Here is a 22688-nt window from a genome sequence, read left to right as displayed (position 1 = left end):
TTTGCGTGCTCAGTTACCATTTCTTGCTCCTTTTCTGATGGTGTGTTTATCCAGAGGCTGGGAATGAAATTCGGGAGTTAGTTGAAGTACTAGAGACTGCAGAGAGATGTGTTTTCCAGACCCAACACTGAGTTTTCAATCCTTTTGATCCAGTTCTAGMAAACATCTTCTTTGTCTTTGCATGGACTCAGAAACAAGCGTGGTGGCACTGAGGATTTTCACCCAACAGGACTTAGGGCCTAATGATACCAAGCGTGGAGCAGCCTTGTTTTATAGCAGCAGAGTATCTTGTAATTTAATTTTGGCCTTATGAAATTATAGGACACCTTTCTTTTCTGCCAGGGCACTGTGCCCATCAGTGGCACCCTACTTAGTGCAAATTGCTCTGGCGTTTTGGTGGGGTGGACTCTCCTTTAGAGCAGATTGAGGGCATGGGCTTGTTCTCAGCCATTAAATGATGCCTCTTTCTGAACTCTGTTGCCTTGAATTACTGTGCAATTCCCGAAAACATCACTGTTCAAATTATTACTTTCCTTGCAGTCCAAATATTTGGGAATTAAGATATACCTGGCTTGGCTTTTCAGAACTATTTACTATCAATGGCAATCTCAAGGAAATGATCATGAGCTGTGGCTTAGACATATGAAGGATTTTAATTTAGATGCCTAAGATTTTAGTTTTTACCTGGTTTTAGTTTTTACCTGATTTTAGTTTTTACCTGGTTTTAGGTTTTACCTGATTTTAGTTTTTACCTGGTTTACCCAGCTCTAGGTTATGTCATTCTCTGCCACTTAGAGAGTCAAGTGTTTCTCTTTTGCCTTTTACCCGATAAGTGTTAAGTGCAAATTCCTCGACTTGGCCTCTTCCAACATAAATAAACCAGAATTTGTTTTGGTGATGGAGGCTRACAAGGGTTTAATTGACGTCAGCACGGGGTGAGCAACATCACAGTTCTGATGTGGAGTGGCTCCCTGGGCTTTTCCCTCTGCCAGAAATATCCTCTGGCTGGATATCAGATGGGAGATGGCAGGCTCTAAAAATGCCATCGCAAAACTTCTGGAAAAAGTGGATGGAACTGCTGCCACGTAAGCAGGGGGGAAGGTTTTTGAGACCCATTGACTTGTAGTTAGTGACTTGTTTCCTTCAGGGAAAGCAAAACTTTATCCAGCTGTAAAAGGGAACGTAAACATTTGGTGTGCAGGTTTTGAAAACTAAAAAAGGGAAGGTTAATTGAAGTGTGCCTTTGCACGTAGGGTAGGTGCAGCTGTCATTGCAGGAAGGCATTGCTGAGGTGTCTCTTAGAGGATTAATGACAGGGCAGAGCAGATGGAATCATGGTTGTGTGCAGCAGCTCCATGCCCTTGGAGCAGGCACAAACTACAGCCGTGCCCAGCACAGGCTTTACCACAGGCTTCTTCCTGGGCACTGCAATTACACAGCTCACAGGCTGCTGTTCTTGGGAGAGACTCCAATGAGCTCACCCTTCTGAGATAGGGATGSAGATTTTCCTGAGGGATCTCATAGGATAACAAATGAATTGTTTTATCAGCATCTTGACAATGTCTCAGACAGAGTTCCTCGCTTGGCAGGAGTGGTGTGGTCCAGTGTGAAATGATTGGCATTTGAGGGTCCTTTATTGGTTTCATTGGTTTGCAGAGTCTGCTTGTTAAACAGCATGTGCAAGGAATGGAATTACTCTTCTTGCTAGCACTTTGAAGGATCCCAAGTGTATTTTAGATCCAAATCTGGGCCAGCCTCAGGCACTTTTCTTTCCTGATTGATCAAATAGTATTCATCCTTTCAAGAAATCAAATAATATTCATCCTTTCAAATTCCAGTTGCCTTGAGCTCTGTTACAGAGGCAGAGTCCATGTATGTGAGGGGCAGTTCRCACATTTTGACAGAACCAGACCAGGATCAGAAGCTTCACACACCTCATATATTTTCAAGTATTTGTCTTCATTTTCCCTCAYAGCATTCAAAACTTTTATCTCTCCTTTTGGGCCATATTTTCTGTGGTGACTCTGCCTTTCTCTCCTGGTTTSCCTRAGCTGTGTCAGTAATTCAGTGTAAACTCCTCATTACAACAGCGATTCTCAAGTGACAGTACCCCTCAGATGCTGGATGCTACCTGGCACACAGGAATGCAACCAAAAACTCCACTTGTTTCTTAAACCTTTATCAACCCATTAAAGCAGGAGTGAGCACTGACCTAGAAATGWGGCAGCTGCAGCTCTGGCCATGGCTGAAAAAGCCTCCTGGTGACCTACTTTGTCCCAGCCTGGAGCATCCTGCTGCACAAGGGTGGCTCCTTCCCAGGAACTCATCAACAAACTCTTGTTGCTGCTGAGCTTTGGGGGAGGTTGCAAAGGAAGGGSTGAAATGGCAGGAATGATAAAGTTCCTTTTTAAGAATCTTCCTGCTTTACAGCCAGCTGTTRGCCTGACCTTATCTCAGTGGGATACCTTGGACATGCATTTAGGAAGCCCCTGAAGGAATTGCCCAATTTAACCAGCACACACCAGGTTAGAAAGCCCTCTCCTATAACCTTATTTTGGTTTAATTATTTTTCTTTGATTTCCCATTTTGCTTTGTGTAGAGCAACAGTGACATCCATTGGCTTATTAAGTGAATCCAAAGTACTGTACACACGCCATGTATTTACTCAAGGTGGAGGGCTGGACCARTGTGTCTGAGAGATTATAAAATGCTGAATTTTCTGAATAATTGTCAGCACTGCAGAACCAACCCAGGTAGAAAAACATTGGAACAAATTTGCTTTAGCTTATTCACTCATGATAATATCTAAAATTTTAATTCCTACAATAAAAGTCTGTAAAATTGCATCCTTTCTTGAAGACAAGAGGGCTTAGAAAAAGAAGAAAATKAGCAGAGGTTGTGGGGGAGGGACTGACTGCCAGAGGGTTGTAAAAAAACTCGGTGAATGAAAGACAGAAACTCTGAAATAGAGTATTCAGTGATGAAAAAGAAAAGAGAAACAAAACAAACAAAATCATTCATGTGAGAGGCTGATCTGGAGGATTCTTATTTCATTCCAAAAACCTGAAAACAGTTCAATTTATTTTTAACCGTGTGAGTGAATCAGTAGATGTTTCCTTCAGGTATTTCATTGAACAGAASCAGTGCGTGCAGTAAATTTTTGACCAGCTGTAGTTCCAATCCCATCCAAGGTCCAATGCCTTGACCTGACAGAGTCCCTGTGAGAAGGAGGATTGAACTCTGAGCCCATTGGCCCATTTTTGTTGCCCCACAGCTCTTGGGGGTTGTGTCTGCAGCCAGRTGCAGCTTTTCCTTGTGACTGGAACCCCTGGAACTTGCAAGGGCARCACAGGGATTTTCCTTTCCAGCACCATCACAGATAGAGGTAAAAGAGAATTATGCTGATTGATGCCATCTGATTTGGAGTCTGGTTCATGGCTCTTAATTAGAAATGAAATTGTAAGTGCTGTGCAGAGCAGTCATAACTGAGGGGAGCTGCAGGTGCTCAGCAAAGGGTTTTCCATTGCATTCAGCAGCTTTGGATCAGGTATTATGTYCATAGCACTTAAGAGGGATTTTCTCTTTATTTAGTTTTTCATTTCCAGTGGAGAGCCCAGGAAACATTCCCACTGATGCTCAGTGTACTGGGGAATTTCAAWCTACCCTTTCTGGCACAACAGAGGAGGGGGGAAGTTCATGAAGAAGCTTCACCTCCTATCCCTCTAGATTCCACCATGCTTTCATCTGGTTTATGTCATTTTAGCCTTTAGAGTCTCTCAGCTTTATCTTCATTGTTTTGGATGGCTCACAGCTTGCGAATGTTTCTTCTGGACATTTCAGATGCTGACACCTTGCTCAGCTCAGTCCAGTCTGCTCCTTTTGGAGTTCCTSTCTTCTCCCTKCCTGCCTTTGGRGARCTCAGTSCAKTCTGCTCCTTTTGGAGTTSCTGTCTKCTCCCTGCCYGCCTTTGGKGACTCCTCWGTGGAGATTCATTGATGCATTCCTTGCTTTCCCTCCTCCCTGTGAAGCGTTTCCGTGCCTCCCCATGGCTGTGTGTCTGCAGCTAATGCCAGGCACTGTTGCTGTGCTTTCATGAACTGAGAGAAGAGCATATAATTTCTTTTTTTCATCTCTCTTAGTTATTCTCTGGCTGATCTCTGTCTTTGTTTCGCAGCTGCTTTGCAGGTCAGCTCCACACAGCATTTGGGGCTGATSTTCCCGAGCCATTGCCAAACGCTGGAATTTCCCTGGTTGTTGACTTTTTGGTGCCTGTTGAGCTCCTTTTCTCATTCCTGCAGTGTGTGGTTTCACGGGGAGTGGCTGGCTGGCGGCTCAGGTTCCTTTGACTATCCYGTGTATACATTTTCCATGATCAGAGAGGGAGGCCGGCGGATAAAATCCCGCTGTTTGCGGATAACGACGGATAACATTGCTGTGCTAACAGCCATTTGCATGGCAGATATGAAAACAGCCCCATTCATACCCTCCTGTGACRGTGCTGAGTCTTACAACTGCTTTGAAATTTGAGGTGAGCTCGCATTGCAAAATTTGCCACAGCTGCCCAGGTGCACTGGGCTCACCTAGCCCTGGTCAGCCTGCCAGCAGCAGGAGGATAAGCACAGCCTGCCTGCAAAGCTCCCAGCATCCTGGAGGAACTAAAAACACCTCACAGGTGCCTTGGCTGCACATTCCCAAAGATGGAAGGGAAAATATTTGCACTCCAGAGTAGGCTCAGCACTGTTCTTACCCATAAAGTAGAGATAATTCAGCAAAACACCACAAACATCCAAATTCCTTTTGGTAAGGAATAAACTAAAAAGGTGGACTTCTTGCCTGAGGAAACACTGACATTTCACTAAAAACCAGAATCCCCCAAAAGTGCAGTTCCATGTCCAGAGACTGCACCAACCAGTTTTGTACCTGTTAAGCCGGCGTGCAGTCAGCCTTTCCGGCGAAGACAAACAGGGTTATCTCCTGGAGTGTGCTTGGAGCTGCCATGAAAGGGAGGCTTTCTTCCCATTTCCGAGAGCAACCAGGGCTGATGCTCTCCTATCACACAGGGACCTTGTTCTACCTGTTTGTCCCCAATTAATGACATCCGCCGCTGATGACCGGTGTCACAGTAGCATCCAGCAAGGCCCACTGTGGTACTTCATTTTCCTTGTGCTGCTACACCASATTACCAAAATGCAGTAGATTCAAGGCAATTTCATTTGGAAAATTTAGCCTGACCTGGGATCCTGCTAGGAGCTACTCTAAGASTTGCACAGGTGGCTGAGGTGGCACAATGTGGCACATTTCTCTGCCCTGCCTTGGGCTTTTGTGGCTTCCAGCATTTCCTTGCTCTCACGTGCTYGAGCTGTTTGCACATTTTGAGCAAATAATGCTTTATTACTGTTTATGTGAAAGGAGGAAGGCAAAATAAATTTAAAAAAAAAAGGAGAATGAGAACATCTTGTGAACCTGCTGTTCTCAGATCTCTCCGATAAGGACAGTTCCAAGTGCGTGAGAAGTTTCCTACTCCAAGATTTATTTACTTCGGAAAGAAAAGCCACCTTCATCTCATTATTTTATTTTCAATACAGGTTTTAATTTGGTGAGAAAATATCTTCCCCTTAAAGAACCTATTCTGCCTCATTAACTCCTATAAAAAGCACCCCCCCAAGCTTGAAATGTTAAAAGAAGCATAAATTAAGGCTAAGTTTGTTGTTTGCCGCTTTAATCAACAAACAACCTTAAAAAGSACTCACAAAAGGTTCTGTAAACTAAATTTATTAGTGAGCAGGAAAACAGGCCCTCAGCTGCAGCCTCCTCCTCTTCCCAGCCCCCGGGATTTGGAGTGGGGTGCATTTTTGGAGTGACTGGTTTTGTTTACAGTCTCATTCTCTTGGGCAGGTTGTTGTGGTCCCATGGATCTCTGTCAGACTTTTGTGATGCAGCTGAACTGAAGTGACTTGGGACAGAGTCTCTTAATTAGGTCTTCAAAGGCTTCTCCCTTTTTTCTTCACTGTACAAATGTTCTTTTCTCCTCTTCTTTTCCCTAAATCTTTTTATCTGTAGCTCAGAAGGAACGAGGGGTTTTTTTCACTTCAAGAGAAAATTGCCGTTCTCTCTGCCTTCCTTTCACCTCTCCGGGATGCTGGAGGAAAAGTGGATTCACATCTATTTTCCATGCTTTTCCTCTYCTTGAAATGTTTGAGAAGCTGCCACTATTTCCTCTTGATTCTATCATCATGATTTATTTCTCTCTTAGGGATATCTCCACACAGAGAGTGGTGCTCACAGTCACTGTGGTACCAAGAACCAAGGGAAAACTTAGGAACATAGTCTAGAAGATTTCAGTGCAAAGGACAGGATAGTTGAATAAAAACATTAGGAATTCGCTCCCTTGAGCTGGCACATGTGAATATATGATTTCYTTCCAAATTCCCCTTAGAATTCCCTCAAAACAGTGAACTTCCTTAGAAACCTCTTGCATCCAGACTCAGTTCAATCTTAAACTGATTTTTCCTTGGGTTTATTTGGGTGAAGTCTTCATGAGGAAATTTAATAATGGGCTTTTTCACAGCTATCTTAAATTCAGTCTTAGATATGCAGTGTAAGAGAGATCCAGTAAAAATCCCTTTTGTTCACTGGAAAAAATGGCCTTGACCCATTAGAGAGCGATTTGATATTTATCTGAACACCTCCTCACCTTCCCRGAGTTAATTTGACTTGGAGATGAGCCAAGACGGGGAGTTTCTCCAAACTTCCCCCAGCTTTACAGGCTTGGATTCAAAGAGTCCTGGCTCTGAACAACTTGTGGTTCAGGTTTTCCAAACCAAAAGGCAACTTTTGGAAAACCAGAGCTTCCCTGAGAGGTYTGTTCCCCTCTGATTGATGATGCTCCATCCCCTCTGTGCTCCCACTTTTCATGGTCTGTGGGTAGGTCAGCAYTGCAAACACTCCTCAGAGGAAATCATCCTTCTTCAATGCAGCCCATGGCTTAGCTCAAAACCCAATTTCCTCTRTCCATCCCACGCCTTCCCTTCCTCYCCCAGCAGAYGTGAGGAGRTTCTCACATTTCMCACCAGCTGCCTGAGCAAATGCAGGATGGGCCCCACTGTGCTGCAGCCTGGCATCTGCAGTGCCCAGCGAGTCAGGGGCATGAGGTAGAACCACAGGACACTGGGCTGTTTGACACTGTCCTTTCACTCTCCAAATAAGAGCTTTTTAGCTGTCTCTGTGACCCAGCCCTGTGTCCAACATCTCATATTGCCAGAAACAAGAGGCTGGGGAAACGGGGAGCTGTGGGAGGAGAGGGAGCACAGGGATCCACWCTTCCAGTGCCATCACTGTGGGCATGCAGTGCTCCCACACCTCCTAGATTTATTCAAACAGTGGGAGGGAAGCTTCCTTGGTTATCCTGTGCCCCTGGGAGTACACTGTTCATTGGGCATGGTTGGAGAACGGGAGCACTGGAGGCTTTTTTGTGGTGACTAGAAAAAAGCAAAAGAGAAAAGACTCCTGGATGAAAGCCTGAGTCCTTTGGTTCCCACAGCAGAGATATTCCTGTTATCTCTCAGAAGGGATGGGATGTGGCTGTACCCAGTCCTAGGGCATCTTCATCCTCTCCCAAAGGCAAACAAAGGCAATGGCCATCACAGTGGTGTGTCCACAGGGGTTTGGAGGCTCTGTGTCCCTTCTCCAGGCAGGCTCTGGAGCTGCTGGCAGCAGTGTGTACACTGCCTGTTCACCATGTGTGGGAGCTGAAGTGAAAATACCTGCGTGCTTTCAATGAAGGTGGAAAAGGCCAGGGATTATGGGCAAGAGCTTCCCTGCCAGACACCAATTCAGGTCTGTTTATGCCATAGTTCACTCAGCTTCCAATGCCACAGTTGGGAGATGCAGGTTGGGAATCTGTCTGGGCACTGCAGGGTCCAGCTCTGATTTCTTCAGGTTTGCTGTTAGTCAAAGATCAGATGTTTTCAAAGCATTGAGCACACCAGCAGGACAGGGGAAAACTTACAAGGGCCATGATTGCTGAGGGAGATTATACAACCTCTGCCCTTGTGCTTAAATAGGATTAAACTGCCATCAGAAGCGAACACCAAGAAACCAAAATCCGGCAAAAAATATTAAAAACAGCCCTCTGAGTCCTCCCCTTTGTTCTTACCCCTCACTGGATATCACATTTGATACTGGTGTCACAAGAGTCACCTGGTGGAGAAATCCTGCTTTGTTGCAGACATTATTCGTGTATGGAAGGGTCCTTCTTTCCAGAATAAGTATTGAAGGGCATGTAGGCTGCTCCTGCTGGAAAAGGTTCTGGAGGTTGTTTGGTGGGACCTGAGCTGTGCTGTGACATACAGGACATGCCATCCAGGGCTGCTCCAAATGAACGGGGAACAAACATTTTCCACTGAAGCAGGATCAGGAGAGAATTGCACAAAGGCCAAGGTATAACTGGGATGGGTTTAGCTGTGTAGGGCCAGTGAGGCATTCCAGCACGAGGTGAGCTGTGGACACTCAGCACCTCCAAGAGGTGGCTGCCATCAGCCACAGCTTCCTGAAGCTTTGGAGCCACACTGGATTGGCCTGGAAGGGAAGCAGTGCTCGCTGCTCCAGGGCAGTGTGGATGGAAGCTGTGCCTACAGTTTCTGTTTGTCAGCAGAATGTGCCTGTTGTGATCCCTCACCGTGAATTCTCACTTGGATTAGCTGCCTGTCATCTGCCTCAGGGCGAGTCCCTGCGCTATCCTGAGTGCTGTCAGCACTTCAGTAAATAGTCCAAGGTTATGGGGAGCCTCAGGTCTATGCTCCAGGTGTAATGTTTTTGTTGTTGTTTTTATCACAGAAGGACAAATGTTCATGAGCTTTTATGATCGCATCCCAAAACCGGACTTTGTTTCATTGCCCGCTAACGTCTTGTGACCCTGTTTGCCACTCGGTATCTTGCCAAATGGCTGGCCAAGATGCAAAGTACACTTAAATRGTTTAAAATATCAATAAAACCATCTGGATTCATTTCACAGAGCAAATTATCATGGCTCCATCTGGCTCCTAAGGGAATGATCCTGAGCAGGTGACATACACTGCACRTGCCGGTGTGGGAATATACAGTGTTCCACGTAGCTTTCCAGCCAAGAGGGGACAAATCACGTCATTGGAAGAGGTGACAGCAAAAGTCATGCYTCTGATGGGTGACACCTGCACACAGGAGCTCTGCTGGCTGCAGAGTCACCCTGCCTGGTGGCTCTTGGGTTGGGTGATGGTCATGCTTGGCTTGGATCAGAAGGGTCTCTTGCCATGGAAGGGGGTGGGAAGGCAGCAGCTCAGTCATCCTCATGAGCAGGCTGTTTAATCCTGCTTCCAGAACCTGCCCTTTYGTGTCACAAGGCAGTGATCTAGAGCTGTTGAAATTATTAACCTATCCTGATGACACATCCCCTTAGGCACGTGCACGGGAGGAGTATRTTGTTGTCCCCGGTGGAATTGTGGCTGTGAGGGCTCAAAGCCATTKCAAACCAGGTGTGTGACAGACAAAATATTCTCCCTAGGAAACACGAGTGAAAAAAAATATGGGAAATGGTGCTTAATCTGCTGACAGAGGTGCCACCTCATGATGGGTTTCATAATTAGGACTCAGATGTAATGCTCACTGCCTTTATAAGCTCACCTCAGGTGCTTTTTCTGCATCTCCCATGCTGGTTTATCAATATGATTTCTGCAACTGGTGAATATTAAACATTTCAGGCTGCTGATTATGAGTCTGCAGATAGGGAKTGAGACCTCAGCATGAAAAGTGGCACTGGGTGAGCATAATTTCACCCAGTACAGATGGACCCACTCAATATTTTAGTTCAAATGAGACCAAGAGGAATCATTTTAAGATAAGCCAGAATAAGTTACTTATAAAYAGAAATAAAATTATCTACGTAACATGCTGTGATAGCTTAACAGTGGATGAACAAATGGCTTCAGGGAGGCCAGCACCTCTTGTGAAGAACATGTTGGCAATGGGATTCTTTCCTGCTCAGAAAAAGACCCCATCCCTTTTCCTTGTTCTATAAAATACCAGTCTCTTTCTATACAAAATAGGGGTATTTTTTGATTATGTTTATATATTCCTGGATAAAAGATCATTATAGGCCAGATAMTCACATTGTGAAGAGCCAGTTTTCCAGCATCTCTTTCAGTTACCTCTTGGGGTTCAAAAGGTGTTTTCTTTCTTTCACWTTCCCCCACTTGCCATCTTCCTTCTGCACAGCTCTCTGGTGCTGCCAGCAGCTTGCAGAGGAGTTTGAGTTGAGGGATTGTTAAAGGAGCAGGTGCTGTATTCGCATCCATGTGCAAATCCAAAAACTGGCTAAACATGAAGCCACCTCTTGAGAGGAAAGAGCTATCAAATAAAAAAACAGGAGTCTTAAAGAAGGGTACAGAGAGGAAAGGGAGAGGCAGGTGTTTGACATCAAAAGGGCAGGAAGGTGGATGGCAAGTGACAGTCAGAAAGCAGAAACTGATTTAATTTTACATGTAAAATCTGTCACTACTGGGATGGGGAAAATGAAACCTGCAGTCTTCAGTCAGGAACACTTCCATGCCACCAMGTCTGGCCACTTGAATTCCTAGGCACAAACCAGCTCGGCTCTGYAATAGCCCCGTGCTTGTTTCATGCCAGCCAAAACCAGCGCATTAGAAGTACAAATTCTTACTTGAAACTTGAACTCSTTTCCTTGTGTGTAACACAAATCTTTGTGCAGCTTGAAGGCTTTTCTTTAGTTATTCACAGCAATACAAGAAATGGAAAGGGTTTATTTATCTTGTTTCTGCATTCATCTTTCTTCGTGCGACACAACACTTCAGCCTCACGTAGCTTTTAAATTAATCTAACGTATCTCATTTGATGAGATGATTGCTGGTTAAGTGTCCTCTTAAACGAACCTAGCCGGTGACAGCAGACTCTGTTAAAGTCACCGCAGCAGGAAGGTGGTTCAGGGAGCRATAGGGAGCACCCGCAACGGCCTCTGATTTCTGGGAAGGTGCGACTGGACTTTTACAGGTTCAGAGGAAGAACGGCAGGGTTTTTGAGGGAGCCCGGTTCTGTGAGGTGTGTGCCCGGCCGGCAGCTCAGGCTGAGCGGGGATGGAGATGCGGTGGCCGGGCTGTGGCGGGATGGAGGAGCTCGCAGGGGGCTCCGGGCTGCAGTGGCGGTGCCGGGGGGGCTCCCCCGGTGCGGGGCGGTGCTGGAGGCGGGCTGCCCGCCGCGGCACCTGCCGGGGGCGGCCGGAGGCGCCGCCGGGCTCCGGCGCCCTCGCCCGACGCGGCTGCGAGCGCGGAGCCGTCCGCGGCCCGGGCCACGGTGAGTGCGGGAGGAGCGCGCTGCGGCGGCTCGGGAGCGGGGAATGTGCGGAGAGCGGGGATGCGCCGAGAACGGGGATGTGCGGGGAGCGAGGGATGAGCGGGGATGCGCGGGGAGCGTGGTGCTGGAGGCGGCGGGGTGGACGAGACCCGGCGTGCGGTTTGCCCGGGGTGCGCGGCAGGCGCGTTCCTTCTCCAAGGTCCGGGCAGGGCGGGCTAACAAAAGGCGGCGGCTCCGCAGACCGGCCGGCACCGGCCGAGTCTCCCCTTCCAGCTGCTCTTTTCTTGTTCGGTGTTTTCGGAGCCTCTGGATGCTGGGAGGGGGAAGGGGTGTAGGATCAGACCCCGCCGTGCCGCGCGTTCCCCTATTTTTATGTGAATCTCGTTACTCGGAGGGCTTCTCCTGGTGGGATTTAAACGCCCTCGTTGTGCTGTGATTGCACGGACACGTCCGGGACTGTATCATCCCGCTGTCCGGGCTGCAGCCGGGCAKGAGCTGCGGGGCTTCAGAGTCCCTTTACTGCTCTTTCTCTAGAGGCAATTGCCGGGCATCCGAGCAGCGGAGCTTTCGTGTGCGCTCTCGCTGTGTTACATGTTTTAGTAAGCAGTGTAGTGTTCCTACAGGCAGTTCTGCTGGCAGGCACCTTGCAACGAGATACTGGGACAGAAGCTGAGAAGTTTTATCACCTGGTTGGAATTACCCCCAGTCTTAAAATCGCTAAGAGCAGAATTATATTCAAATGTARTGTTATCAGCCAGCATTTTTCTTTGTAAATTTGGGAGGAATGTGACCCACAGACCTCATTTGCCTTCACTCCAACTTTCTCTCCTACTTCTTCTGCACCTGAGGTCCAAAAGTCTGCTTTTCTCATTGCCTACTATAATGCCTTTTAAACTCTGATTTCCGTATGTTCTTCTGCCTAAAACACGCAGCCTTTAATTTAGTGCCATTAGGTGCCACCAGCAGCACCCATTGAAACACGAGCATTTTTCATCCCCAGCCTGAGCCCTYTTTAGCCTGCTCAGCAGTGGGGTGAAGCTCAGCAGCCCACTGTGTTTTATCAGCCGTGGGGGCCTCACTCTGCTCCTGCTTGGCCAGATTTTCCTTGATGCCAGCAGAAACAGCAGCAGGGAAAAATCAATGCCCTGAAACTCCTTTGACTAAGAGAGGTGAAGTCCAGGCCACCCTACAACTGGGAGAGGGAGGGGTGCTCTGCAATCCATAATAGGGGGATTTAGAGGATTGAGAGCTTGTTGGCCCATATTAAGTGGTGCTTGGCACCTCTGGTTCTTAAATCGAAGAGGGAAGTTCAGTTCGACTGAAATCAGGATTACTGTAAATTTTAAGGGAAAGTTCATTTAATAATCACAGAGGCTTATCTTCCAGAGGTCAGCAGGCCAGAAGTTTAACTATAAAACTTTGCTCAGAAGGCAATAATGACATACAAGRGCAGCTCCAGCCTCCTTGGCATTGCTCTGCAGAGAGGGCTGCTGCTGTGGCACTGGGAGCCCTGCCTCTGGGAGACAAGCAAGCTGTGATCCTGCAGCAGCCAGGGGCCTCCACAAATGTCCCTGTGTTCAGGCCCTGAACAGATTTTTGGTGACTATAAAAGCCGGGTGATGTAGAGCCTTTCTCCCTCTATAGAGTATCCTAGCTCTTGGCAGTGATGGGAGAAAAGCTGTGCTCTAGCAGAGGATGCAGCTGGCATCGGTGAGCAGATGGACTTGGGAAGGCTGCTGAGGGAACAGCAATGATGGGGAAAACATCCCTCCTGCATTTGTTTAGTTAGGGTGGACTCTAATGGTGAGCCCTCTGGGTGTGCAATCATCCTTCACTCATGTTTGCAGAGCAGCTGGCACAGTASGGCCTGGTCCATCCCATCCCTGGGCTTCCTCACCTCAGCAGCAGCGTMAATAAATACATCAGGAGGATATGACATCAAACAGGCTGTTTTATAATGCCCTGTGTGATTCCCACTTGGCTAACATTTGTTCAGGCCTGGAGTGACTGGCTGGCACTGGCAAGCTGGTGGACTTTAATGGATGTGGAGTAGAGAATGGCTCGTGGTCAGCAGGATTGGGCTGTAGCCACACTACTCAGAGAGTATCGAGTGCTCAAGTTGCTGGCAAAGAAAATCTGAGTGTTTGAAAGCATGATTTAGGGGGTTGTTCCCAAGTTTAAGTGGAATGAAAAGCTTGGCTGACCGTGATGTGCTGCATGCTTGCYCGTGTTCAGATGAGAGCCACTTCTCTAATCCTTTACATTCTGCTTGCACCRGGGCTTGAATTAGTGTCAGCGTCCTTTGGGTTTAAAGAAGCATGAGGAATTTCAGTCTTCAGTTGTTCAGGAGGGAAGGGGATTGGGAAGGTTTTTGATGTAGCAGTAACTGCTGTATTGGCTCAGTTCTAGAGGCTGGGATCAGAAGGGTAAATTTATGCCTTTGAAAGAGGAATCTGATGGAAATGAAACCAGCCCACTTCACCCTGATTAGATTTCATCATGTTGTGCCTTCAAAATGCCTTCAGCATCCTGGCAACAAGGGCAGAGATTTGAGAAACCTCCAAAAGTTAAAAGGACACAGTTCCTATGGATTATCAGCGTGTCTGTTATTTTTAAAAAAATCTCATCTTTACTATTCTTTCAGCAACTTAAAACTGTGTCGAAGAAAAGTATTTGGGGAGACAATAAAAATAGCTGGGCCAAGTGCTCTCCAGCAGCGACCCGATCCTGTCTCATGTGCTGCAGAGGGCACAGATTCCTTTGCAGTTACAAACGGGCTCCGGGCTGGAGACAGACTCCATTTCAGCCTAATTTAAGCAAAGTACGTGATGATAACTGGTGGCCAGGACAGTTATAGCAGGGACAGGGCCCCCTTACACCATGGCTGCATCCTCACTGTGCTATGCCCAGCATAGATGGGAGCAAATATGTGCTATAGTGAGGAACAGCTATAAAAGCTCAGCTGATGGAAATAACAAGCCTGGAGTATGTTTGTCTTAATAGTTTGTTTTCCCATCTGGGCTAGGGAGAGGTAAATGGCATATACCACCCCCCTAGGGGAAGGAATGATCCACAGGGAGAAGGAGAAGCTGGGATATTTGAAGTGGCTCTTGCAGCCAAGGAGTTTGCCTTGTGAAATCATGGTTTGATTTGTTTGTCTTCCTGTGCAGACATTGTTTGCCTGGGAGCCCCCTTACTCCTGCTGGCCTGGAGTGCTTCATTCCCTGCAGCCAGACCTCAGGACGGGGGTACTCTGTGTTGGGAAGGGATTTGTTAAGCCAGACCAGAAAGAGGTGTGTGTTGAGAGGTGGATTGAAAGGAAAAGATTTTATGGGGCCCAGTGACTCTGTTTGTGAAGGATACCCAACCTCCAGACTGGAAACTGGGGCCTATCACTGTCAAAGCAAAAAGGGAGCTTAGTTTCTAAGTGGCTACTGAGTTTACTACCTTGTTTCTGTCAAGAAAATGCTTTGCAGGGTGATGCTGATTAATGTCTTGTCCTTTCCCCAAGTCTATCCATCCCCTTCCTCTTCCCTCTCACCATGCTCAGTCTGACACCATTTGTTAGGCCACTTGTTCCTGATTTGTGAGGAATAAATATTGACACTGATGGCTGCTTAATAGGATTTGGGTTTGCWGCTTTCTCTCTGAACGATTTTGGCATTTGTGACTCAATTTGTGTTTGGGACTGGCTCTACCAAGGCTTCATTTTGGGAGGGGTGTTGGTAATGACAATGGTCACAGCATGTACTGTGTGTGAGGAGAGGCTGGAGTGGGGGTATGTGCTGATCCCCTTTTTCCTGTGACCATGCAGAGATTTCCAGGCTGTGACTCCAAATCACTGCTTGTCCCTAGCGAAGGTGTGGCTTCCTTGGAGAGGGTGCAGCTGTTGCCACTGGGGAAGAAGAGTTTTTGATGTCTTGTTAACCTGTAACTGCTGTGAAGGCCTCAGGTCAGACTGSCACTTGGCACTGCTGTGGATGCTCATCTGCACCACGCTTTCTTAATGTGCTTGGGGGTGGCTGCTCCAAGGAAAAGCAGCTCCTGCTGTTTCACAATGTTTTGGGTGGATTTTTAAGATGTGTCTGATTTGAGGAAAGTCCCATTCAAAGCTGAGMGGTATTTAGGCTAAGTGGGGTTTTCTGGGTTTCCCAAGAGCTGTGAAAGGTTTTACAGAGCAGCACCTTCATGTTCCTGGTAATCCGGGAGGATGTGAGACTTCTCCCTGGAAGTCAAAGCCATAGGCTAACCTGGAGTGGAATTTCTCAAGACTGTTCCTGGGGTTGCTTTTCCTCAGTGGAATTCGCGGGCAGCATCACTGGGGAAGCCCCTGACCTCATCYAGGTGAGCTTCCCACAGCCTCTGCAGCTGCTAATCCAGCCCTGCAGCTTGCAGAGAACATCCCAAAACCCTCCTTCAGATCTTGCTTTGAGCCCAAGAAATTATTTAGGTCTGGGCTCAGGATCATCAGACCAAAAGACAGTAGACAAGGCGATGGGGAAGAGTTTTCCTGCTGGCAGGGCACTTGGAAGAGGTCCCACACCCAGGGCTGTGTACAGGAAAGATGCTCGTGGTATCTCCTCAGCAGGAGGATGGCAAAGGACTCCTCATGCTCCTAAAATGGCCTCCCAGCTGGGAGGGAGTGGAGTCAGGAAGGCCAATTGCCCCTTTGGGGTGGTTTGTGTGAAGCAGTGGGGATGCACTGAGGTGTAGGACCAGGCGAGCCAGGCCAAGGTTCCTCTCTTCTCTTGTGTTCCTTGCCATGATTGCAGCCCTCATCCTTTTCCAAGCTCATCTCTGCTGCACTGGCAGATGCTAAAAATATTTTAAATGACAAACAGATATTTATTAGCTTAGCAGCCAGCATTTCTGTCACTTGTCTTGGGCTCTCTCACTGAGCTGGCCAAGTGCTCATCTCTTTACTCAATCTATCCTCATTTCTTACTCAAGCAAATCTCCTGCTGAAAATCCCCAGGAAGTAAGTGGAATGCTGTGTTGAGTAAGCTGTTCAGGAATTTGTCCAGGAAGAGGGTGGCGAGTGGGATGGAGAAGCAGCTCATAAGGAGTAGCTCATATTCTAGGATTAGGCATTGCTACACCTGAAAAGGCGATTTAGACCTGTACACTCCACCCCTCAAGTTACTGCAATTAAAATCTGGAATACCAGGAAGCACTGCAAATAATCAGGTTAGAGAGCTGAGAGACATTTCAGCTGCAGATTGAGTTCTTGGTACTGAGTGTCCCCCGTGCCTGTGGCAACTGTGAGTATGAGGCTGCTTCTGCCCCCTCTGAAGAGGTGCATAGATTGTCACTCCATTTGTACCAATCACTGAGACCAGTTTTTCAGAAAGCAGTGGAGCCACTGTTGCATCACTTTGGTAACATCCACATTTCCATAGGAGAGCAGCTGGGCTAAAATTTCAGGGTGTGTTCCTTAAAGGGCGAGGTGTTGCCAAGAGATCCAGCTATGCTGGTGGAAGAGATTAATGCCCCACTTGCTCATAGTGCCAGAGACCTCATCCATCTGCCACAAAAACAGTTCCTGTAAGCACTCCCTTAATCTTTGACTTTRAACCATTTAAATTGTTGGTCTGAACTGACCTAGTTTGGTTTGTATGGAACATATTAGCAAGTATTCACACAAACTGCACAGCAGATCCAGCCTGGTCCCAGCTCCAAGCTGCTGGAGGAGAAGTTTCCCAGTGACAGCTGGGATTGCTTTTCAGGTCTCAGGTCTGCAGCCCATGGTCCCTGGGACATGCCTTGCCTGACATTCAGACCCACCCCAGGATGGCCCTTTTGTAACGGAAAACATCGCTGTTCTGAAGGGTGAGTGTAAAAAGAGCAATTGGGAAAATATCTTCTGCCTACAGCATCTCTTGCTGTGAACATAACTATTGTTTCAGCATGGAGGGCTTGTAGGCTTTTCCCAYGGAATCATTTTAATTCCCAAATCCCAAAATGGAAATTAATCCTTATTTTATATGAGTATGACTTTTCCTTGCTCCTTATAGCTGCTTTTCTTTGTAGGAGCTGCCGTTACGTTTTTTATTTCATATATACTTGTCATTTAGAGCCTGCTAGTACTTTGGTAGGAGAAGTTAAATAATGTCATTTATACAAAAGGACTTTAGATCCACAAGATTTGGTGTGGGGATACCCCAGAACTGTCAGGGTGCTGCTTTACCTGTGTGTGGTGGCCATGGTCCCTCCAGGGACAGGTGTTAAGGACCCTCCTGCTTGTGAGGGTTGCTGTGAGCATCTTCTTCATCTCAGGCACCTTGCCCGACCCCACAGAGACAGCCGATCCCAGTCTTTTATGACTGGGTCTGAAGGATTGTTCCTCACAGCCTCCTGGTCCTGAACAGCCTCTGAACGGGATGATGCTCTGATTCYCCAGGCTGATCCAGCAGCGTCCCCACACGCGTCTCTGAAAAACCTCAAGAGACTCTCAGCAATGGTCAAGAGCAAATCTGTAGGATAGTCCTGTTTCTTACGGGGTAGAAAAGAATGAAAATGTCATTTCTCTGTGGTTTTACTCCTGTCTTGACAGAATAAGTAGGTAGATYTGTTTTCTAAGGGAGTTAGAGCTCTCTAACAAGGTGCAGGAAAGCATTTCGCTTACAAGTAGAGTTGGGGCACAGGATGGATCACACACTCTTTTGACAGACCAGCACAGCTGTCACCTCTCAATTGTCTTCTCCTGAGAAGGTGAGATCTCCCCTGAGCAGGCAAGGTGCTGCTCAGATCAATACTGATTTAGAGTCCTTGGCTTCCATTGAACTTCATCCTGAATTAGAACTTTAGAGAAATAAGCCACAGTCATAGGAAGGTTTGGGCCAGAGCTGCACGGAGCACTCTTTTGGAACCCCAGGCTCTCTGGGTGGTACAGGGCACAAACAGCAAGCTGCAATAGAGTATAACCATAAACCTCTATTACAAAAAGCCAGGAATTCACTGGGGATAAAAGCTAATGCCTGAGCCCTACAGRTTCTTCCTTCCAGCCAGGATCCAGGTCGTTTTGGCAGGGCCGTGCAGTGAACTGAGTGCTCCAACACTGGCTGGGCAGCACAAGAAAGGACTGTGGGCTGCAGGGCTGYGTGCCCAGCTGCCTCCSAGGGCCAACTGCTCGTGCAAAGCAGGGAAGGCCCCCAATTCAGAAAGCGTGGATTTAGGGTGCCTTTAAAAGGGTGGCAGTCTCCGGGTCGAGCTCTGGGTGCAGTGGAATGCCTATTGTCAAACTAAAGACCAAAGGGAACGCTACATATTGTGGGCCCAAATGCAGCTGGCACCAACCAAAAATGTGCATGTGAGTGCCTTTCTAAGTACCCAGTAATCCTCCAGGGCAAAACGGGGATTAGGGCTCTCTCCCAGACAAAGAGGGAGTTCATTTTCTCAAAGATCCCTTGGCCAATGAAGTGAGGAACCCAAATGAATGCCAGGGCTCCTTTCAGCTCTCTGCTTGCAAACAGGTACGGACGCCGGAGCAGCTGGTTTGTGTGGGGCTGTGCAAACACAGTGCAGCCAGATTGTGGGATTGAGGTCAGGTCAGCTAAAACCCATCCAATCCCAGAGAAAAGGGAAAGCCAGAAAAATGCTGGACAAGTAGGACTAGACAGTATTGCACAGGAAAAACGTGGTCTCCTTTCTCCAGACTTTTTCTCGGTGGACCTGAAGGTCAGCGCTCATTGAGGTTGTTTAAGTTGGGGTTGCCTGAGTGAAGAGCCCTCTGAGAAGGAAAGCCGTGAGTCTGGATTAATTCCAGGTGACTTCTCAGCCTCTCTTGCTTTGCCCTGAAATTCTGCATGCTCAGAATTGCCACGTGGGAGCCATTAGACTGAAAGTGATGGGTGCCTGAATGGGGGATGTACCCATCTAAAATTCACCATYCTGTGGTTTCTTTAATTTACCTTCAAGCAATGGCCTTGCAGGTAGCAAAGCACAAACCCCTCTGCACTGTTCCTGGAAAAATTCTTTTTCCTATTGGTGATTGGCTTATGGCACAAAGATCAGCTYTAGTAATCCTGTCTTAACAGATATCAGCCTGGATGTGCCTGTGATGTGTACAGAAAAGTGCATCAAGTAGTTCTGTTTCTTCCAAGCAGCAGCCAGCAGCACTGTGAATTGGTTTGGGTTATGTGGGGTTATTTTTTTTCCCTGAGCTTTACTGACCCATCTAAATCCCAGACATGGGTATTACTGTTTCTACTTCAGACTTGGATATTGCTGCAGAACTCTGGGAATAATGCCTTATTCAGTCCCAAACCTTATGAAGATTTCGAACTCTGTCTTGCTGTGTTTAAGATGAAAATGTGCTTCCAGGAGCTGCACAGGTAGAGCCTGTTGTGTTTTGAATCCATGAACCARCCTTGAATTCCTCATGTGCCTTTTTAAGACTCTGGAGTTGAACCTGGCTCTTTCCCACCTTGGGTGAATGTCCTAAGTCWCAAGCAAGAGGTTTTACCCAGGGACTGTGACTTTTTCTTTTCCCAGCAAAAGTTCTAGAGGTTATTAGTGTGAGAGGTTTCAGCTTAATTTATAATTTTTTTKAAATGAAAAAGTTTCTTTGTCCAGCTAGTCCTGGCTCCTGGTGTGCCTTGGGAGTCCCGTGAGCAGAGTAACCAACCTGTGCAGGCCTTGGTGTCACCAGGAGAGCACCTGAGCCTTGGTGCTSTGACACACAGGGCACTTCCAGTGCAGCTAAAGGAGATTCTGGGAGCGTGACAGAGATGTGGATTACAGGCTATTTCTGGACCAGCCACAGGAGGTAACAAAATAAGAAATACGTAAGCAATCCAGTCGTTTCACTTCAGGMGGAGCGGGAGGATCTGCCAAGCAGGATGGCCACAGGCAAGGTCGGTGTGGTCTCCCTCCCTCTGCATCCCTCTCCCTGACAGCATGGAGGAGGCAGGAGGRCTGGCTGTTAGCCAGGAGATGGGGSACTACCGTGGAGGTGGCATTTTCCTTCCCAGGGAGATGTAATTCCCGCTCCTGAGCTGCTGGGAGCTTGCCTGCGGGGTGAGGAGAGCCAGAGGTGAAGCTGCCCAGCTCTCCTTATGTCACTGGGCTGAGCTGGGGATCTCAGGCTGCCCTGAGACATTGTGTAACGTGGGGTGCTGTGAGGATAAACCAGCAGCTTTAACTCCTCTGGCTCCTTCCTGCCTGGCAGAGCCAAGTTTGGCTMTGTTGCTTCTTCTCCATATTTTTGTTTCTGTGCTTTTCTGTTGGCTGTGTCTGTAGTGGAGGGGGGTTTCCTCTTAGGTTCTGATTTAAGACAAAGGGAAAACTATCAGGAAATGCCTACAAATAGCTGTAGAAGCTGGAAGAAGAGTTGCTTGCTTTAATCTTGGTTTCAGAAACATCATTGTGTGAGCKCCTATTTGTCTAGGATTGCTCTTAATTCTGACAGTAGTTATATACAMTCCTGTTGATCCCAAATGATTTTAAAATGAGAATTTAATCTCCATCCTCTCTTCTAGAACAACACTGGACTTAGAAGTGACAAGACATTAAAAATTACTAAACCTGTTAACATTTGGAGATTTGATCCTCTGGGACTTAGGGTCATCTATTACTGTGGCAGAAAACCCGGTGTTAGTTTAAACTCAGTAATCGTGAGTTTACTTCAAGAGGTGGGACCATTGAAAAAATACCTGTTTTGAAAAAATTAGAAAAATAAAAAAAAAATTTTAGACATAGTTCCAGGTGCTGTTTAGGGCTGATCTCAGGCRTATCCCAGACTCATTGCTAGAACTGCAGTCAGCTAAGCCAAGAGGACAGGATGGTAATGCATTCAGAAGGGCTGTAATGCTGTTGTGCTGGAAAAGAAATGCTGTGAGCAGACAAAACTTCCCAAGTTGGGTTTGTGCAGCTTCCCTGTGCAAAATCTRTCTCCTCTTTGGGAATTACAGGCAGGCAGCTGAGCTTGCACTGCAGCATTTCCTCAGTGAGAACAGTGATTTATGCTGCTGCCTTTACTCAGGGAACTATTGCTATGAAAYGTGGAGTTTAGTTAATTAAGAATAYSATCTCTGCAGACTCAGATAATTGCAGGGAGAGCTGCTGGGCAGAGACACCCACCCACACTTTCTGTCCAGGCTGGCTTTAGAGAAGCAGTCCGTATTGGAATGTGGAGTTATAAATAAGGATAAGGAAGATTGAAGAAAGTGAGGAAGAAGAGCCAGGAGCCCAGAAGGTTAAGATAAGTGCTATGAAACGTTCCAAGCATGCAGGTAACGGGAGATCAGCACGGGAGGCAGATAAGGTGGCCAGAGGAGCTCAGAGTTGGCTCTGCTCAGAAGCAAAGGATCTCCCTGAAACAGCAACGGAGCTCTGAAAGGATCCTGGCAGCTTGGGAAGGCCATGAGACATTGGATGGCAGCAACTGGCAAACCAGTSTCCTGGGGAGTTGATTAATATGAAATAAAGCCACCCATGAGTTCTTGAAAAGCTCTGAAGAAGGTGGTGAAAAGTAGGGAAAGTTTCACAGATTCCTGCTGTGGAAAGGCAGTGCTGGCTGTGTGGGGAGAGATGGATGTGGGGTCAGGAGGTGCTGCCTTTCTTCTGGAGAGGGCACTGATACTTCTGAGGGAGATTTTCCTTGAAAAAAAAGCCTTAGATCTCTAGCACTGTATTTTTTCACTGCTTGTCAAGCAAGCAGCAAGGAAAAGATCTGAGCAGGCCGTATTTTTAGATGAGAGAAAAGCCAAGCAGAGTGTACTCATGAACATGTGTGGTATTAAATACCAAAGAAGCAGCAAGTATAAATAACAATTCATAATTAAACACGAACTTTGCAGAAAAGGAAAGATTTCAGAGGCAGCTGCCAGCCTCAGGTGGGAGGTAAAGGAGTTTTAAATAGACCGTATGTGCTGGGTTTCCTGTCTCCCACTTGAGAGCTTTAGAAACAGCACGATAACAAAAGGAACAACTGCAGGCCCCTCCTTGCCAGGGATACTTTTTAGCGATGGAATTGTGAGGCCCTTTGCAGCATCCCGAAATAAAATGCAGCCCCAGAGTTTGAGAGCAGCTCATTGGGCTGGGCACTGCTGCAGAGAGCTGGAGAGCTGGCCCAGGGCAGCTGGAGCGTGAGGAAAAGGGACACTGTGAGGAGAAGGAGAGTGGTGACAGCTGAGGGGAAAGGTAGGCGCTCAGCATCTCTGCACCTTGCTGTCCTCATGTTGTGGTGGAAGAAGTGTCTTTGTAGGGATTGTCACACTYCTGGTTGTTAGACTGAGCTGCTGTAGTTAGAAATGCCATAGAAAATGTTCAGGGATCAGCAGCCAGGTAAGGCAGAATGCTGCAAGGAGAGGACGGTGCTGGGTTTGGGGTCAGCTCTTGTCCCTGAC

General features: G+C 47.3%; 1 protein-coding gene across 2 annotated transcripts in view; it reads left to right on the top strand.

Moving 5' to 3' along the window:
- Window positions 1-22688, top strand: part of SHROOM3 (shroom family member 3) — a 75995-nt gene that overhangs the window by 26624 nt on the left and 26683 nt on the right. The gene's annotated exons all lie outside the window — the stretch shown is intronic.

Source organism: Malurus melanocephalus, unplaced genomic scaffold (genome assembly GCF_030028575.1).
Source record: "Malurus melanocephalus ecotype Western Australia unplaced genomic scaffold, MMel_1.1 scaffold_433, whole genome shotgun sequence".
Classification (NCBI taxonomy): Eukaryota; Metazoa; Chordata; class Aves; order Passeriformes; family Maluridae; genus Malurus; species Malurus melanocephalus.
Note: the sequence above shows the minus strand (reverse complement) of the source record. Positions and strands in the feature narration are given on the sequence as shown.